The 16,919-nt window shown below is 40.8% G+C and overlaps 1 long non-coding RNA gene across 2 annotated transcripts in view; it reads left to right on the forward strand.

The window, feature by feature from the left end:
* Window positions 1–16,919, forward strand: part of LOC136153083 (uncharacterized) — a 452,303-nt gene that overhangs the window by 231,205 nt on the left and 204,179 nt on the right. For both annotated transcript variants that reach the window (XR_010660328.1, XR_010660329.1), the window contains exon 3: window positions 6,464–6,517. This is a non-coding gene — a long non-coding RNA (uncharacterized lncRNA). The remainder of the gene's footprint in view (window positions 1–6,463; window positions 6,518–16,919) is intronic.

The following is a 16,919-nucleotide window of genomic DNA, read 5'->3' on the forward strand; positions in this document are numbered from 1 at the left end:
GATTCCTGAGCAAGTGACCCATTTGTTTATCTCTCCAGCAACTCTTATCATAAAAGACCAGCAAATGTATAAACTCTAATAAGGGATCACATGAGCTTCCCAGGTGGCGCTAGTGGTGAAGCATCTGCCTGCTGATGCAGGAGACGCAAGAGATGCGGGTTTGATCCCTGGGTTAGGGAGATCCTCTGGAGCAGGAAATGGCACCCCACTCTGGTATTCTTGTCTGGAAAATTTCATGGGCAGAGGAGCCTAGTGGGCTACAGTCCATGCTCCTGCAGAGTCAGACATGATTGAGCGACTGAACACAAGGGGTCACATTCAGCTAGAGCACATCTGTCATAGCCAGTATCAGCCCTTGGCAAAACTGGGTCAAATTAAAGTGTACTGTAGTGAACAGAGCCGGGCTCCACACAGATCTCCATGCACAGGGCCCTCAGCTGTCTGCCCTCTCAGGAAATTGCTCTTTGCTGAAATGAGGCATCATCCTTAGGGTTTGCCCCCTTCCCAGGGGAGCCCTTTCCCTTGCCCCAGCTTAGGACAAGTCTAGCCCAGTTTCAGAGCTCTCTATTTGGTTGGCTAAGACCTTGACTGAGTTTGTACTCCAGCCCATCAACCCACTGCATCTCCCTCTGCTCAGTCCTGCACCTTTGCCTTCTCTTCTCCAAGTGGAAATCCGAAGGTCTCCTAACGAACCTCCTGCAGGCTGATCTCCACCTCATAGGCTGCTTTTGAGGGAGCCTAACCTGCGAGCTGTGGGATCTTTTCCATCAGCCTTGAGTATCTGAGATCTTCAAGCTCTAAGTCATCATTTCTCTCAAAATATGCTTTGAAATTAATAAAAGACATGAAGCATCTGCTTGTAGGAAAGAGAATAAATACATTCCTCCTCTCCAAGATGTAACAGGCCAAAGATTACAAGACTCAAATTTCCAGTTTCCCACTTTGTGGTGACTCTTAGCCCTAGCATCCCTTGAGGGTCTATCTACTATGATTCAAAGCCTTCTGCTGAAACCAGAGCTCCTATAAATGAAATTTCAGGTATCACTATGTAAATGAACAACAGTGGGACCTCAGCTTTCTAGATTCATTTAGGAAATTGCTGCAACTGTCCATGTATATAATACGGTTCACCCCATGCTATTCATTCTGCTGACAGTCTTAGAAGTCAGTGCTCTAAAAAGCCACAGTGTATGTGTACCACAACCTCCTTATCCATTCATCTGCCACTGGACGTTTAGGTTGCTTCAATGTCCTAGCTATGGTAAATAGTGCGGCAATGAATATATACACAATGGAATATTACTCAGCTCTAAAAAAGAATGCATTTGAATCAGTTATAATGAGGTGGATGAACCTAGAACCTATTATACAGAGTGAAGTAAGTCAGAAAGAGAAAGACAGATATCATATATTAACACATATATATGGAATCTAGAAAGATAGTGCCAATGATCTTATTGCAGGGCAGCAAAGGAAACACAGATGTAAAGAACAGACTTTCGGACACAGTGGGAGAAGGAAAGGGTGAGATGATTTGAGAGAACGGCCTTAAGATATATACATTACCATATGTAAAAGAGATGACCAGTGGGAGTTTGATGTATGATGCAGGGAACCCAAAGCTGGTGCTCTGAGACAACCTGGAGGGATGGGGTAGGGAGGGGAGCGAGGCGGGGGGTTCAGGAGGGGACATATGTATGTCTATGACTGATTCATGTTGGTGTATGGCAGAGTCCATCACAATGCTGTAAAGTAATTATCCTCTGATGAAAATAAATAAATAAAAGCCATTGTGCTTCCTTGCAACAGATGCAGCATCAGGCAAACTTTGGTGGAGGGGACTCATTAGCAATTTCCTCTTTAGTAGAAAAATATTGATGCAACAATCAAGAAGGTCATGGCATGGGTTAAGTCACCATGTTTTGAGGCTTTCATTTTCAGTAATTAAAGTGAACATGTTAGTGGAAGGTTTAGAAAGCCCACCCAAAGTCATTCACAATAGCTGCCGTCAGGAAAATGGAATGCCAGCGAAAGTCTTTCGACGGAATGAAATGAGACTGACCAAGCGTATAAGCACAGTCTCCTTAGAAAATGGCCAAATTAAGGATATGGACTCTCATTGACCCTTGCCGTATCACTTCCACACTTGTTCCATGTCCTGAGATTTCACTGTATATTTATGCTTTGTCTCAAGCGGTTCTTTGCTACAAGTGCAACATTTAGAGCTATATATATATGTATATATATTTTTTCTTTTTAGTGAAACCAATTTCACCCATCTCTGACTCTCATTTCTCCTCCAAACATGTTTCTTAGGTTACCTGAGACTGTTTTTGAAAGTTGAATGGTATTGTTTAATTTTGAAGATCATTTCCCCTGGGGGCAGAGCACTAATGTCTGCATTCTTAGACATGTTCCTTAATTTACTTTCTCCAATGGTATATGTTAAGCTTAGTTAAAAATGCAATTAGAGTCGCTCAAGTCGCCCCCACTTGGCAACTGCATGGAGCCTTCAGTAGCTGGGATTTGTGTCTCCCCCTCCCCCCAGATTTTTACTTCCATTTAGGACAGAAATTTGTTGTTAAGTTGCTCAGTCACATCCAAGTCTTTTGCAACCCCATGGACTGTAGCTCACCAGGCTCCTCTGTCCATGGGATTTTCCAGGCAAAAATACTGGAGTGGCTTGCCATTTCCTTCTCCAGGGAATCTTTCCAACCCAGGGCTCGAACCCTCGTCTCCTGCATGGCAGGCAGGTTCTTTACCACTGAGTCACCAGAGAAGCCCTAGAACAGAAAATGAGACTTGAAATCAGGAACAGAAAGAGAAATTCCCATGATTAGACTTTCCCATTTCCTGGAAAAAAATTTAGTTGCACTCATCAAGGAATTATGATCATTTCTACAAACTAGCTCAGTGAGAGTTTATACCTTTTGTTCTCAACTGGGGGTAATGTTGCCTGCCTCCCGACCCTTGGCAATGCCTGGGCACATTTTTGGTTGTTATGGCTGATCCAGGGAGGAGGGTGTGCTGCTGGCCTCTGAGGGGTGGAGGCCAGGGATGCTGACAGCCATTCTGCAGTGCTCTATACAGCACACACATCCCACAACAATGGATTATCCAGTCCAGCGTTCATAGCCCCAGCGCTGAAAAACTGATTCAACCAAACCATGTGGATGAGACAATGGGTATATGCTAAACAGAGAGAAAAATGTTATTTTACTACAATTCAGGAGGCTTTTGTGTCTCTCCTTTGGCTTCACTTTGTAGCTCTATGACAGATGAGTGAATCTGCTTCCAAAATAATGTTTTGGGATAAGACTGCAGTCTTTTTTTTTTCTCGCATTTTTTTTCATCTGGTGCATATTTAGTGGATACCTTTTCTGTGCCAGGCACTGGGCTAGGTAATGGGGCTACAGTGATGACCAAGTCTTGCTGGGTCTTTCCCTGGAGCAGAAATCTGAGCGTGAACATCAAGATCTCTCTTGTGGTAGTGTTCAGTGTACAGGTGTGTAAAGATGAGGAAAGGTCATGAGGAAGGCGTTTGACGGGAAGATTGAAGAGGATGCTTCATTGTTATGCATGCCAGCTGTCTGCTACTTTGGCTGTTCTTTCTCTCCTTTCTGGTCCAATCTTGATTTTCGCTTTTTGTCTTTTTTTTTTTTTTTTTTTTTTTCTGCTGCCAAAATCTTTCCTCCTTTCCATTTTCCCCTTTCAATTCAAACTTTCTGAATAACGTGTATCCCTTCCTTCCCAAACAAAATTAAAACACACGTAAAAACTACCAGCAATCCACATGTAAAGATCATGCCCACCTAAACCTTGAACTTAATTTGTCTTCATTAAAGATCCTTTTTTGTATGTTTATCTATGTCTGTGTTTTCTGTCCTTTAATACTGCATATTATTTGGGGACAGAATACATGCCGTCTCAGATTCTTAACTTTTTCTAATTCTTATCCCCAAACATATCAAAATCCTAAGTGTGTTGATAAATATTTTTATGTTATATGGAGAAAGAGTGAAAGAAAGTTTATACACGTTAGATTTTTGAGCCATACCAAAGTCTTTGTATACATTTCTTCCAGTTTTTTATTTCTATTCAACCAAAACTATCAGTGTGCATATATATACATATATACACACATATATATACCCATACACAAAATACACATACATACATCTATGCACACATATACATAATGCATACGTATGCATATTATTGTTCACTCACTAAGTCATGTCTGACTCTTTGTGATCCCATGGACTGCAGCACGCCAGGCTTCCCTGCCCTTCTCCATCTCCTGGCGTTTGCTCAAACTCATGTCTATTGAGTCCTGATGTCACCCAACCATCTTATACTCTGTCATCCCCTACTCCTCCTGCCCTCATCTTTCCCACTGTCAGGGTCTTCTCCAGTGATTTGGCTCTTTGCATCAGATGGTCAAAGTATTGGAGCTTCAACTTCAACATCAGTCTTTCCAGTGAATATTCAGGGTTGATTTCCTTTTGGATTGACTGGTTTAATCTCCTTACAGTCCAAGGGTCTCTGAAGAGTCTTTCAGTACCACAGTTTGAAAGCATCAATTCTTTGGTGTTCAGCATTCTTTATGGTCCAACTCTCACATCTCTACGTGACTACTGGAAAAATCATAGCTTTGACTATTTGGATCTTTGTCAGCAAAGTGATATCTCTGCTGTTTAATACACTGTCTAGGTTTGTCATAGCTTTTCTTCCAAGGAGCAAGCATCTTTTAATTTCATGGCTGCAGTCACTGTGTGCAGTGATTTTGGAGCCTAAGAAAATAAAATCTGCCACTGTTTCCACTTTTTCCCCATCTATTAGTCATGAAGTGATAGGACCTGATGCCATGATCTTCATTTTTTGAATGTTGAGTTTTAAGCCAGCCTTTTCACTCTCATATATGCGCACATATACATAATACATATTTATGCATATCTTACATATGTATACAAGAATATTTATTGCAATAAAACAACAAAAGAATGAAGTCCTGGAAACCATCAAATCTCTGTCAGTAAAGGGAAGCATAAATAAAGTATGACAAATCCATGTTATGCATGTTATGCAAGCTATGCAGCCATTAAGAGGAATGTGTGACTTTACATGAAGTGACTGGAAAGATGCTGATAATGTAGTCTTAGTAGGATGGTATGATCTCAAGAAAGAAAGAAACTTCTCTGTGTGCATATGTAATATAATGTGTATAACTAATATGTAATACATACATATTTGCATAAAAATAGAGAAAGTGTGGAAGGATGAACAGAGATTTTTGCTATTGGTTACCTCCGAAGGGTAGGTTAGAAAGGGGCTTGACTTATTAAGAATATATATTACCGTGCCATGCTCAGTTGCGTTAGATTCTTTTGTGACCCTGTGGGCTGTAGCCTGCCAGGCTCCTCTGACCATGGGATTTTCAAGGCAAGAATACTTGAGTGGGTTGCCATTTCCTACTCCAGGGGGTCTTCCCCACTGAGGGATGGAACCCGCATCACTTGTATCTCCTACATTGCAGGTGGATTCTTTACCTGCTGAGCCATTTTAGTTTTGTAATTAATTAAAAAGTGGAAAATTTTGCTGAAAAAATTATTCCCATTATGTCCATAGAACTCTTCATAGGATAGTCCAGAAGGAACAAACTTGCATGTAAATCCCAACTGGCCTTGAATACCAAAGTGCCTTTATAGTGGCTCACGAGGCCAAGAAAATATCCACACAACTATATAAAAGTCAATTATACAAAGAACAAGTGAGCTAAAGAGAGGGGATGAGGCAGCAAGCCCGATACCACTGTTCAGGCTCACACCGCTTGCGGGTGGAGAGAAGCTCCACTCCATCACTCAGGTTCTTCCAGGTGTCATTTGAAAGATACTGGCATTTGACAATTTGCACATCTCTTCAAAAGAGAGAGAGTCCCCTGCATGGTTGAGAAGGTGGGTACTAGAGTCAGACTGATTGGCTTTCATTCCTGATCTACTGCTAAGGTATGACAATTAATCTAATGGTGTTATAGTCCTTTATTTGTGAAATGAAATAAATAAGAGCCTTCATCCTTACTAGATCATCGTTGGCCCACATTGAATGTTCTGACTTGGAGGGGGTGGAAAGTGGGATCGGTGAAAGACAGGCACTTTTTATAATCCAGAGAAATCAGGAACTTCCTTGGTGGTCCAGGGGCTGAGACTCCGAGCTCCCAATGCAGGGGGCCCAGGCTTAATTCCTGGTCGGGGAACTAGATCCTGCATGCTGCAACTAAGGGTTCACGTGCTGCAACTAAGACTGAGGGCAGCCAAAATAAATAAATAAATATTTTTTAAAAATCCAGAAACATCAGTGGGGTCATGGGAGATGGTCCCCACCTTGCATGGAAGATGCACAGGCCAGAGTCAATATCATTACACTTTTCCAGTTCTAATGAGTCTTCCACCTTCTTGTGTTACAGACCACCATCTTCAGCACACTGGCCAATGAGAAGTCCTTATCTGACTGCAAAAAGGTAAGTCAACCTGTAGGAATTCCAGCCTGCAGTCAGAGTAATAAGTGACTTTAGAATTGATGATATTCAGTTGAAAAGTTATGGCATCAATGAAAATGCTCTGCTAACATTGTGTGGTTGTCTTTCCTCAGAGATGGAAATTTGAATGGTTCTCTTTAAGGATGTGGAGGATGCTGTTATCGTTTGACAGTGGTTTCTTATACAGAAGCTCTGGTTCCATCTATTTCTATCTCGCTATTATCTGATATTTTATTCTGTAAGATGAGCGTCAAGGGGGTTCAGGGCAAGCTGCATGGCAGGCATCTCTATCTTTGTTTGCAAATTTAAATGTAATAAACCTAAACCCAATACAAAATAAAAATGATTTTGTATTTGGAAAGCTGAACTTATAGCATAAAAATCTGGTTTGGATTCACCACAGTCGAGGTTGAGAAGCTGTCAGGCTTTGCAAAAGGATTAGCCTCGCTGGCATCTGATGGAAGCCGTCTTGTAATGGATCATGTCTGAGGACTGCCTGCTGGAGCAGCAGCGTGTCTAATTCCCGGCCTCTGCAGTGCAGGGGGCACTTTTATCCGCCTCTTTAATCTCAGGTTTAACTAGATCTTCTCCTTCTTGAGGGGAAAGAAGTGATTTCACAGTCTGAAAACTCAAATAAATTCTTTGACACTATCTATTGATATGGCAACCAGGTGCATGAAGAGTTGACCTATGCCTTGTGTATTAGTTATTTGGCATTTCTGGGGATTTGATGCCATGACATTCTTTGCTGGTTTGTTTCCGTTTCTGAATTTACTTGATATGGAAATAGGTAGTGGGGGTCCTCATCTTTAAAGGTGGCATGGGAGCCCACCGTTCTGAGTGCTATTCATTTCGTTACCTTGATCATTTTTTTTTATTGTGTATTAAGTCTCCATCTTAATTGGGTTCTGCAGTGTTTGTCTAGTTTTGGGCTCCCTGCAAGTGAGGTCCATATGGAATTCTTAAAATTATAGAGCTTAGAGAACAAAACAAGAGGAAAGGGGACAGGGGCACAGCCTTTAAAAGAATGACGTTGCCCAAGGACACGACCTAAATTGCTTAGAACCAAATAGGTCCAAGATCACAGACAAGCTGACTTCCACTAGAAATCCCCACCCCTTCCCCAAACTAGCTGGAATACTCCTCCCACTTTTTTGCCTCTGAGATTACCCACCCCTGTAAAAACTTCACAACCACATACTCCCCGACCTCTCACCATCAAGAGATGACCCAAACTCTGTCTGTGGAGTGTGTTTCTCTCTAAATAAATCCACTTCTTACCTCTGTTACTTTGTCTGTCACTGAATTCTTTCTGTGGTGAGACATCAAGAACCTGAGCTTCATTAAGTCCTGATAGCATGTGTGATCTCACTTAAAAGACTGTGGGTTCAAATCCTAACTGGGTTTAGGTCGGGCTCGAGTCCCAGCATGTGGATTCAAGTCCCAATCTGCATTACACAGTTTCAAAAGGACTTCAGGGGTTCTCTAGTCTCCTGCTTTTTCCAGATTGGACTGCCATAAATGTCATGTATAGATAATGATAATGAGGCTGGTGGGCCTCTAGCCTCCACTTGAATGTTCTACTGATGGTGTACTTAATGCCTCTGTCACTAGAGATAGTTCTTCATTTTACTGAGCCAGTATCTGCCTCCCTTTGACTTCTGTCTAGTGATTAAGTATGAAGCCAGCTAATATGCTATCTTCTGAATCTTCTCCCCACCCCATTGCAAGGCTATTTATCTTCCTTATTTATTTCTAATAGGATGTTGATAATGATTGATTTCCAAAAGCTTGGCTGCTGGGAGCTTACTGTCTGGTTTAAAAACCTGGCTCTGCTACTTGTTACTTATGTGACTTTGGGTTGGTGACATAACCTATTTGTGCCTCATCTTTACCATCTGTAGAATGGGCACAATAGTCGCACACTTCGTATGGTGGATGAATTAGCATACGCAGAGTGTTCTGAACAGTGCTCAACACATAGAAACACTGTATTAGTTATTATTATTATGGCTTCTAGACCAGGTTATCTATCCTTTTCTTTGGGTGGGGGGAGCTAGTTTTTATAACCAGTGTCAAGAATTGTGCTTTTCACTCTTCATTCAACAAGCTCTGTTTACAAACTTAGTGTGTGGCAGGCACAATAGCAGATGTGATCTGTGATGAAACGATAAGCTGTAGGCATTCTCGAGTGCAGCAGTAACATTCTACTAACAGTCTTAAGATGGCACAGTTTCTATTTATAAGCCATGTCCTTCTGTTGATCACATGGTGCTTAATGTCCTTGCATGGACCCTTAAAACATTTTTACATGAACTGGCTTTAAAACATGAATCTGTTTTATATTTATGTCAGTGATTCTTTTAGTACAGATGCAGGCCATTATGTTTATTTTTATTGAATTAAAAAATTTTGATCAGTCAAGATAATTTATAAACCCAGGCCTGTTGTCCAACTTATTACTACCTCTCCCAGTTCTATGTCATACCCAAATTAGAGTAGCACAGTTGGTCTCTGTGACTTCACTTTCCTTCATCCATTTATCCATGTTCACAAATATTCACTGAGCATCTACTATGGAATGTGAACTGGAATATCCTGTGAACAAGTGACATCTGATCTTTACCCTCATAGAACTAGTAGGTAGTCATTAAACAAGTAAAATTGTCATCGATGATATGTTGTGTCGGCCAAATTGTGATAGATGATATGATTTTTTTTTTTAAGTTGGGAGGTTCTCATACCATGAGAACCTAAGCTAATCTAGGGGCCAGGGAAAACTTTCCTGAAGAAGTGACTTTCACACACAGTAAATGAATGGGATTTGGTTTTGTGAAGACAAGGTGGAGACAGAAAAAGAGCAAGTGTGAAAGTCTGGAAGTGAGAGGTAGAGAACTGTCAAATGTTCAGAATGTCTAGAAATTATAACTGGAAATAGAAGATGGGGAACAGTGAAATAAAAGGCAGCCTGATCACGAATGGCCTTGTAAAACTATAGTAAGTGTTTAGATATATTGTAAGGGTAACAGGCAATTTTTAAAGGACTTTGAGCTAAGGAGGGTAGGTGTGTATGACATGATATGATTTTTATTTTAAGATCTCTTGGCTACTAAATAACAGAAGCAGCTAGATTTTAGATATGAAGTCTAAGAGGGAGGCTCTAATTTAGGCAACAGATGGTCATAGCCAGAATCAGAATAATGGCATTGGGAATCAAGAGGTTTATAAAGTCAACAGCATATAATAATAGTTTAGATACATGGGAGAGGAAGTTGCTAAAGATGATTCCCTGATTTCAGACAAGAGCAGTGGGCAGATTTGCAGTGCTGTTTTCTGAGACAGAGACAGGGATAGGGAGGAAGTTGGTGTAGTTCAGATGAGTTCAGATGAGTATTGCTTGGTCTGTGTTAAATGAGTTCAAAATGATATGTGTTAGATTTGTGAGATCGCCTTGTAAGGATGACCAGCAGGCATCTGGCACGAGTAGTGTTACAATTCAGGAAAGCTTTCTGGGCTGGAGATATGAATATGGGAGTAATATGCATGTAGAGAATGATTGAGAGAGTGGGAATGGGTGAGGTCACCCAGGGAGGGTGTGGAGAGTGAGAAGGAGGAGGGTTTACAAAACTCTTGAGGGGTATTGATATATAAAGTCAGGGAGAAGACTGTGCGTGTGCCCTCTCTAAGACACCAGCTGTCCGTACAGACATACTGAGGCGGGGAAGAGGCTCCACTCTGCTCCCCAGTTCTGTGGCCAGTTGGTTTTTGACAAGGGTACCAGGTCCATCAGTGGAGAAGATAATCATCTTCAACAAACGGTGCTGAGACAGCTGATGTGCACATGGGGAAAAATGAAGTTGGACCCCAAACTCACACCATAGAGCAAAATGAACTCCAAATGGAGCAGTGACCTAAATATACAAACTTGGAGGAGAGGAGGATGGAGGAGAACCTGTTTAAGGAGTAAGAAGTTTTGCTCTGCTGTGATGGAGATGTTCAGGTAGTAGGTAGAGGTAATGGTTGTACAACATTGTAAATGTTCTAAATGCCCCTGAATTGTCCACTTTACAATGGCTATGTGATGTGAATTTTACCTCAATAAATTATTTAAAAGACATCTAAGAGATCTCAGTTTTTATACCAAAGAGCCCCCAAACTCTGCATCACTTGAGCAGTCTGAAGACCTGGAACAGACTGCTCGAATACCCCTGCCTTCTCATCGGCTTGGAAAACTCACTCTTCCATGGAGAGATCTCTTTCTTTGTCCCTTTCCTTTCCAAGATTTTTGAAAGACTCTTCATGGTTTCTCCAAGAAAGATGAGCGGTTTTATCTCCTGAGCTCATAACATTTGGTACTGACTTCAAGTATAACCTAACGACAACCATACAACTTGTCAAATGTTGACCATGTTCACAACCCTGTGCCAAGTACTTTACATGGATTTTCTCTTCGATTTTTATAACAGCGCTCGCAGGTAGGTAATAAAACCATCAACTGGTAAAGAACCTCCTGGAGGACACTCCAGTAGTAGATGTTGTAGTCAGGATGTGAGTTCAGCTGTCTGACCCTAGAGTCATCACTTTCAGTGTTTGTTACCTTCTCTGTCGCTGGATTCTAAATACTTATTTATCTTAGGTCCAGCTTCCCCCTAAACTATCAGTTCTTGGAAGGGAGGAACCATGATTCTGTTAGCAGGAGTAAAAAAAAACACCCCACAGGTAGTATGAACTCAATCAATGAATTATTGAATGAATTTGGATGAGATCCATGAGATCCAAATGAATTAACTGCAGACATGGTAATGAAGAACAGGGAAACCTGGGGTGCTGCATGCAGTCCACAGGGTCACACAGAATCAGACACGACTTAGCAACTGAATGATAAATGGTTGTCTGTTAGCATAATATTATTATGGCACCATTTTGTTCTAAAAGGTATTTTTTTTCCTTTTCACAGTAGTTCAGAAAAGAATATCTTTATATTCACTATAAAGGTAATTTCTGCATTAAAATAAGGTGTTAATGGATGCCTAGTGGGGATTAACATGTTAAGGTTGGGCGAAGACAGCAAATATTCTAAAGCTTACTTCCTAAACACCATCTGATAGAGTTGTAAGAACTCTATTCTTATTTTCAGCCAAAGACCAGTTCATGCTGTAATTTGGAAAACTTAAACACCTCTAGGTAATATGCATAAATTCATTCATTATTCATGAATATTTATTGAGTATCTCCTATTGCAAAGCAGTTGTTATTCCTAACGTGTTATAGGAGAAAAACAAACATGCCAAGACATGAGATGACTTGCTCTAGGGCACATATTAAACTCAAGATAAACTCTTAGAGGATAGGCCTGATTCAGATCTTCTGATTTCCTCTCTCTAAAACCTCTCAAATAAAACTAGCACAGGACACAGCCGTGCCGCTACTGGGTATATACCCTCTGTATGTGCGTGTGTGTGTGTGTATGTGCTCAGTCGCTCAATCGTATCTGTCTCTTTGCAACCCCATGGCCAGGCTCCTCTGTCCATGGAATTTTCCAGGCCAGCATACTGGAGGAGATTGCCATTTCCTACTGCAGGGGATCTTCCTGACCTAGGGGTCGAACCTCTGTCTCCTGCATCTCCTGCATTGACAGGCAGATTCTTTACCACTGCCCCACCTGGGAAGCCCTGAGAAAATCATAGTTCAAATTAACATAGGTACTCCAGTATTCACTGCAGCCCTATTTATAGTCTTTAGGATAGGGAAGCAACCTAGATATCCATCAACAGATGAATGGATAAAGAAGTTGTGGTATATATACACAATGGAATATTACCCAGCTATAAAAAGGAACAAATTTGAGTCAGTTGAAACGAGCTGGATGAACCTATTATGCAGAGTGGAGTAAGTCAGAAAGAGAAAAATAAATATCGTATGTTAACACGTGTATATGGAATCTAGAAAAATGGTACTGATGAATGTGTTTGCATTGATTTGTATTCATTGCAAGAATACACAGATGTTGAGGATGGTCTTGTAGACACAGCAGAGGAAGGAAAGTGTGGGACAAATCAAGAGAGGAACATTGACACATACATATACAATACCAAATGTAAAATAGATGGCTAATGGGAAGTTGCTATATAACACAGGGAACTCAGCCCAGCACTCTTTGATGACCTAGAAGGGTGGGATGGCTGGGGGGTGGGTGGGAGGCGCTCAAGAGGAGGAGCTAAATACTTATGGCTTATGCCCCTTGTTCAGCAGAAACCAACACAGCATTGGAAAGCAGTTATCCTCCAATTAAAATTTTTAAAAATTACAAAAAGCTAAAACCTCTCCACACCACACTATTTATCCAGTGTTGACCCATGAAGGGTGTGTATGCAGTGGACAAGCAGCAGAGAACGATCCTCAAGTGAGCTTCATGACGTCTCCTGCCACCTGTTTTATGTTCATTGGTGTTTGTATTTTTGTGTCTTGATGCTTTCCCATCTCTCAGTGCAAGATATGGACCCACATGTGTCAGGACTTTCTGAGCAGCACTGTTGAACTTCCAGCGTTTTAATCGGAAGCAGCGCATAAGACAGATGCCTTCACCCCTTCACCAAGGCTCCTCACCCTGACCCTGACCCCCACCCCTGGGACACAGGTCAGAGATAGGCAAGGGGCGACCGAGAGGTGAGGGTGATGGATGGGGTGAAGGTCAGGTATAAGATGAATCTGAGCGATGGGTCAAAGGTTAGAGATTTCTGTTTCACAAATTACTTAAAAATGAAAAACAGTGGTTTTCCAGTTTGACATCAAAACGCCCTACCTTATCCTGCTGTGTATCCCATCTACACATGGTAACCTAGACTCCCAACTGTGTAAGAGTAGTCGTATAAATAGGTTTCTCAGGTTGGAGCATTTGTTTTAAAAATTCAGCTGTCACTTGATGGTGTATTGTACCTTGTGTGTGTGTTGAGGGGGTGGGTGGGCTCAATTTCTCTCTCTCGCTCTGCCCTCTCTCCTTGGACTTCTGATATCAACCTATATACATGAAAACCTTTAAAAAATTCATTTAGGAAATGAATCCTTATCATATTAAAACGTATTGGCTTGGGGACAATGTGGGAACCTAAAGGAAATCTATTTGTTGATGGTGGTAATTTGTGGGGATATTTGTGGCTGTATTGACTGTGCTTCCCTTCCATCTAACCATTGGCTTTGACTTGTCCCTCCACCGTGACCAATGATATATGAATATGCAGAGCACATGCTTATGTCATCACTTAGCCCACTGGATGAATATTTTACTTTTAATAGACATAGACGATTCTTCACTCACACAGGCAAGGTAATTTTCCTTCAGGAAGCAGTGATTAAAATAGACAATGTAACAGGCTTTTGGAAGTTTTCATCCGTGTTGATGAATGGGTCTCTGTGTAAACACAGCCCAAGATAGTAATATCGGTTGTTAAGATATTTACTTAGAGTTGGTTCCTCAGCCTTTGAGACTGTATTATATCTGGCTTCCTCTTTTAAAGACCAAGACTTAGTGTCTAGACGGCGTTCGCTGACCTCCACAAAGCAGGCTGGGCAGATTCCCATGACTCCTGGCCTCTTGGCAGAATTTCCAGGCTGGCAGGTCACCGTGGCTTCTTCCCATGGCCTGAGAAAGGGCACGGAGACGAAATCAACCCTGTCAGCATCGAGGAAAATTTTCAGTTCCCCCCTGAGAAAGGCAGAATTCCATGTTCTGGAGCAGTTACAGTGAAGGGTATCATTTCAAGTAAATTTAAATGCTGTTTTCTTTCTAAATGGGTTTTTTGGGAAGCTATGAAGGTTACTTGTTGGCCGAGTGCTGTTTTTGCTGACTTGCTATAGGGCTATCTGCTGGATAAAGGATGACAGAGACGTATTTGCAAAGTTCTATTCCTTTTTTCATATGTGCCAATACAGATCACTAACTTATAGGAAGGAAAATTGTATCGCTTTCAAGAGAGGGGCAGTATTGCAGCTAGCGCCCCTCCTCCCTGTGGTTCCACGTCTCACCCGCTTAGCCAAGAATGGGCTCTTGGTGCTCATTTGCAGTATTTGGGATAAGGATGCGTGGTTCTGGATTGTGGGCACTCTGTTTTCAGCAATTACTGTCCAGTTTTTGGTTTTTATTCTTGCATTTTTCCCATGCGCACTCTCCTGAGAGGCAGTATGATGCAGGGTTAAGAGCACAGACTCTGGAGACCAATGTCTGTGACTTGGATCCCAGCTCCATCATCCAGGAGGTCCACAGCTTTGCCCAAGTCACTCAGCCTCTCTGTGCCTCACTTATGTCATGTATGAAATGAGACAGATGATGGTATCAACCCCCAAAATTGTTGTGAGGGTTGAATAGGTGGATCCACATAAAATTCTTCGAACAGCCTCTCAGTAAGAGATGTTCATTTTTATTCCACCCCTGTGCTTACAGAGAATAATTTGAACTTTGGTACTCTGTGTCCGCTGTATCTTTTTGCTCTAAAATACCAAAAATATCAAGGAAAGTACTCAAAAGACTTGGGCTAATGTCAACATTTGGAAAGAACATAAATAGTAATTGCACTAGAGAAATACCCTCGTGTGGGTCTCTAATTCTTATTTACTTAAATTCTTAATAACTAGAGTGCACTCAAGTTCAATGTTGGAGGTTTCAGTTCTATAGAAGAAAGCATTTCTTAATAAATGAAACATAAAATCTTTCTAATTGTACAATGAATATACTTTTTTATATCTTCTAGTACTGGACACAATTTTGACCCCATAGAAGACATTTAATACTGCTTGTTAATTCATAAGTTTGGCTTGGTATTATTCTTCCAAAAGCCTCCAGGAGAAGGCTTGAAGTGGAAAAGAATTGAAGAGAAAGAATCTACTTTTTTTAGATGGACTTATGGCTTTTTTCTTATCAAAAGGAGGCATTTCGATGGATGGAGGGTTTGGGTTGGTGACTATGAAAAAGTGCTGTGGAAATGTTGGACTTCCTTGCTTTCAGTGTAGCACCCATGGATGTAATTTAAGAGAGTGAATATCGGTGATTCCTTCATAATGATTTTATAGCCTTGGCCTAGAAATTTTTCATTCTTTTCCATGTGATTGCAGCATTTTCAAATATACCATATATTTTCACATATACCCAAGGTCAAACCAAGTAGTCCTAATTTACAGGATTGAAACCGGTTGTGGAAAATAGTCTTAGGACCAGAAGAAATTCATTGCCTATTTTTGTGTATGTCCTACCTTAAGCAAAAAAACCAAGGAATACATTATAATCATTATTTGGATGAGGTATAATTTGCAGCAAATAAAATGTAGGGATAAGTTGACTGTTTAATGATATAATTGTTTTTTAAATTCGGCCACAGAATCTCGTCAGTGCCATTAAGATATGCCTTTTGGAGCGTGGGCATTTTCACGAATGGGGCCTTACTGCTCTGGTGATGCCAGGGCACCCCCTAATTCTCTCTCAGCAGCTGCAGTAATTGTCATCATCATTTCAGAATCAACAGCACATTCAGGTCCATGGTTTGTCTAAGTATAGTCATTGTCTTAAACAGGAACACTGCTAATAGGAAGGAAGGTAGTTAAGGGCAAGTGTCACGAAATAGTTTGCTTTAATCCCTTTTGAGCTATAATTATCGCTCTGCATCTGCATTTGAACAATTTTCAAGAGCACCACCTTGGAAGTCTGTGGCTCATGCCTAACTGCTCATGTAATATACATTGTAGGATATATTTGAAACAGTAACAATTACCAGCAACCCTTTCCCCCCACCACATATACTTACACCTGAAAAAATCTATTTTGAGCCACCAAAAAAATAAGTGGATTTTTGACATAGTAGTTCTGGACTGCCAAAATTATTTAATGGGGGTGGCAGAAATAAAGGGATGCTGACTAATTTTGCAAATTATACTTGCAAAAGGGCATTTAAGAATTGTTTTATTATGTATGTGGGTGTGTATATAAATAATCCAGAGATATAAAATGATAATATTACGGAGGAATCACCAATATTTACTCTCTTTGGTTATCTCTATGGCTGCTACACTGAAAATAAGGAAGTCCAACATTTCTGTAACACTTTTTCATAGTCACCAATCCAAATACATCATCCATTGAAGTGCCTCCTTTAATGAAGAGAAAAGTTGTACACCCATCTACATTGGGCTAAATGCATATATATATATATAAATATATACATATATATATATATATATATATATATATATTTGTGTGTGGGGGGGTGGTTAAAGATCACAAGAAACTACTTCATTTAGCTCTACAATCACTAACTTGATCTCCTAGTTTCTTTATCAAGTACTAAAGATATTATTTCCTGATGGCTCAGATGGTAAAGCATCTGCCTGCAATGCAGGA

Source organism: Muntiacus reevesi, chromosome 22 (assembly GCF_963930625.1).
Source record: "Muntiacus reevesi chromosome 22, mMunRee1.1, whole genome shotgun sequence".
NCBI classification, from domain to species: domain Eukaryota; kingdom Metazoa; phylum Chordata; class Mammalia; order Artiodactyla; family Cervidae; genus Muntiacus; species Muntiacus reevesi.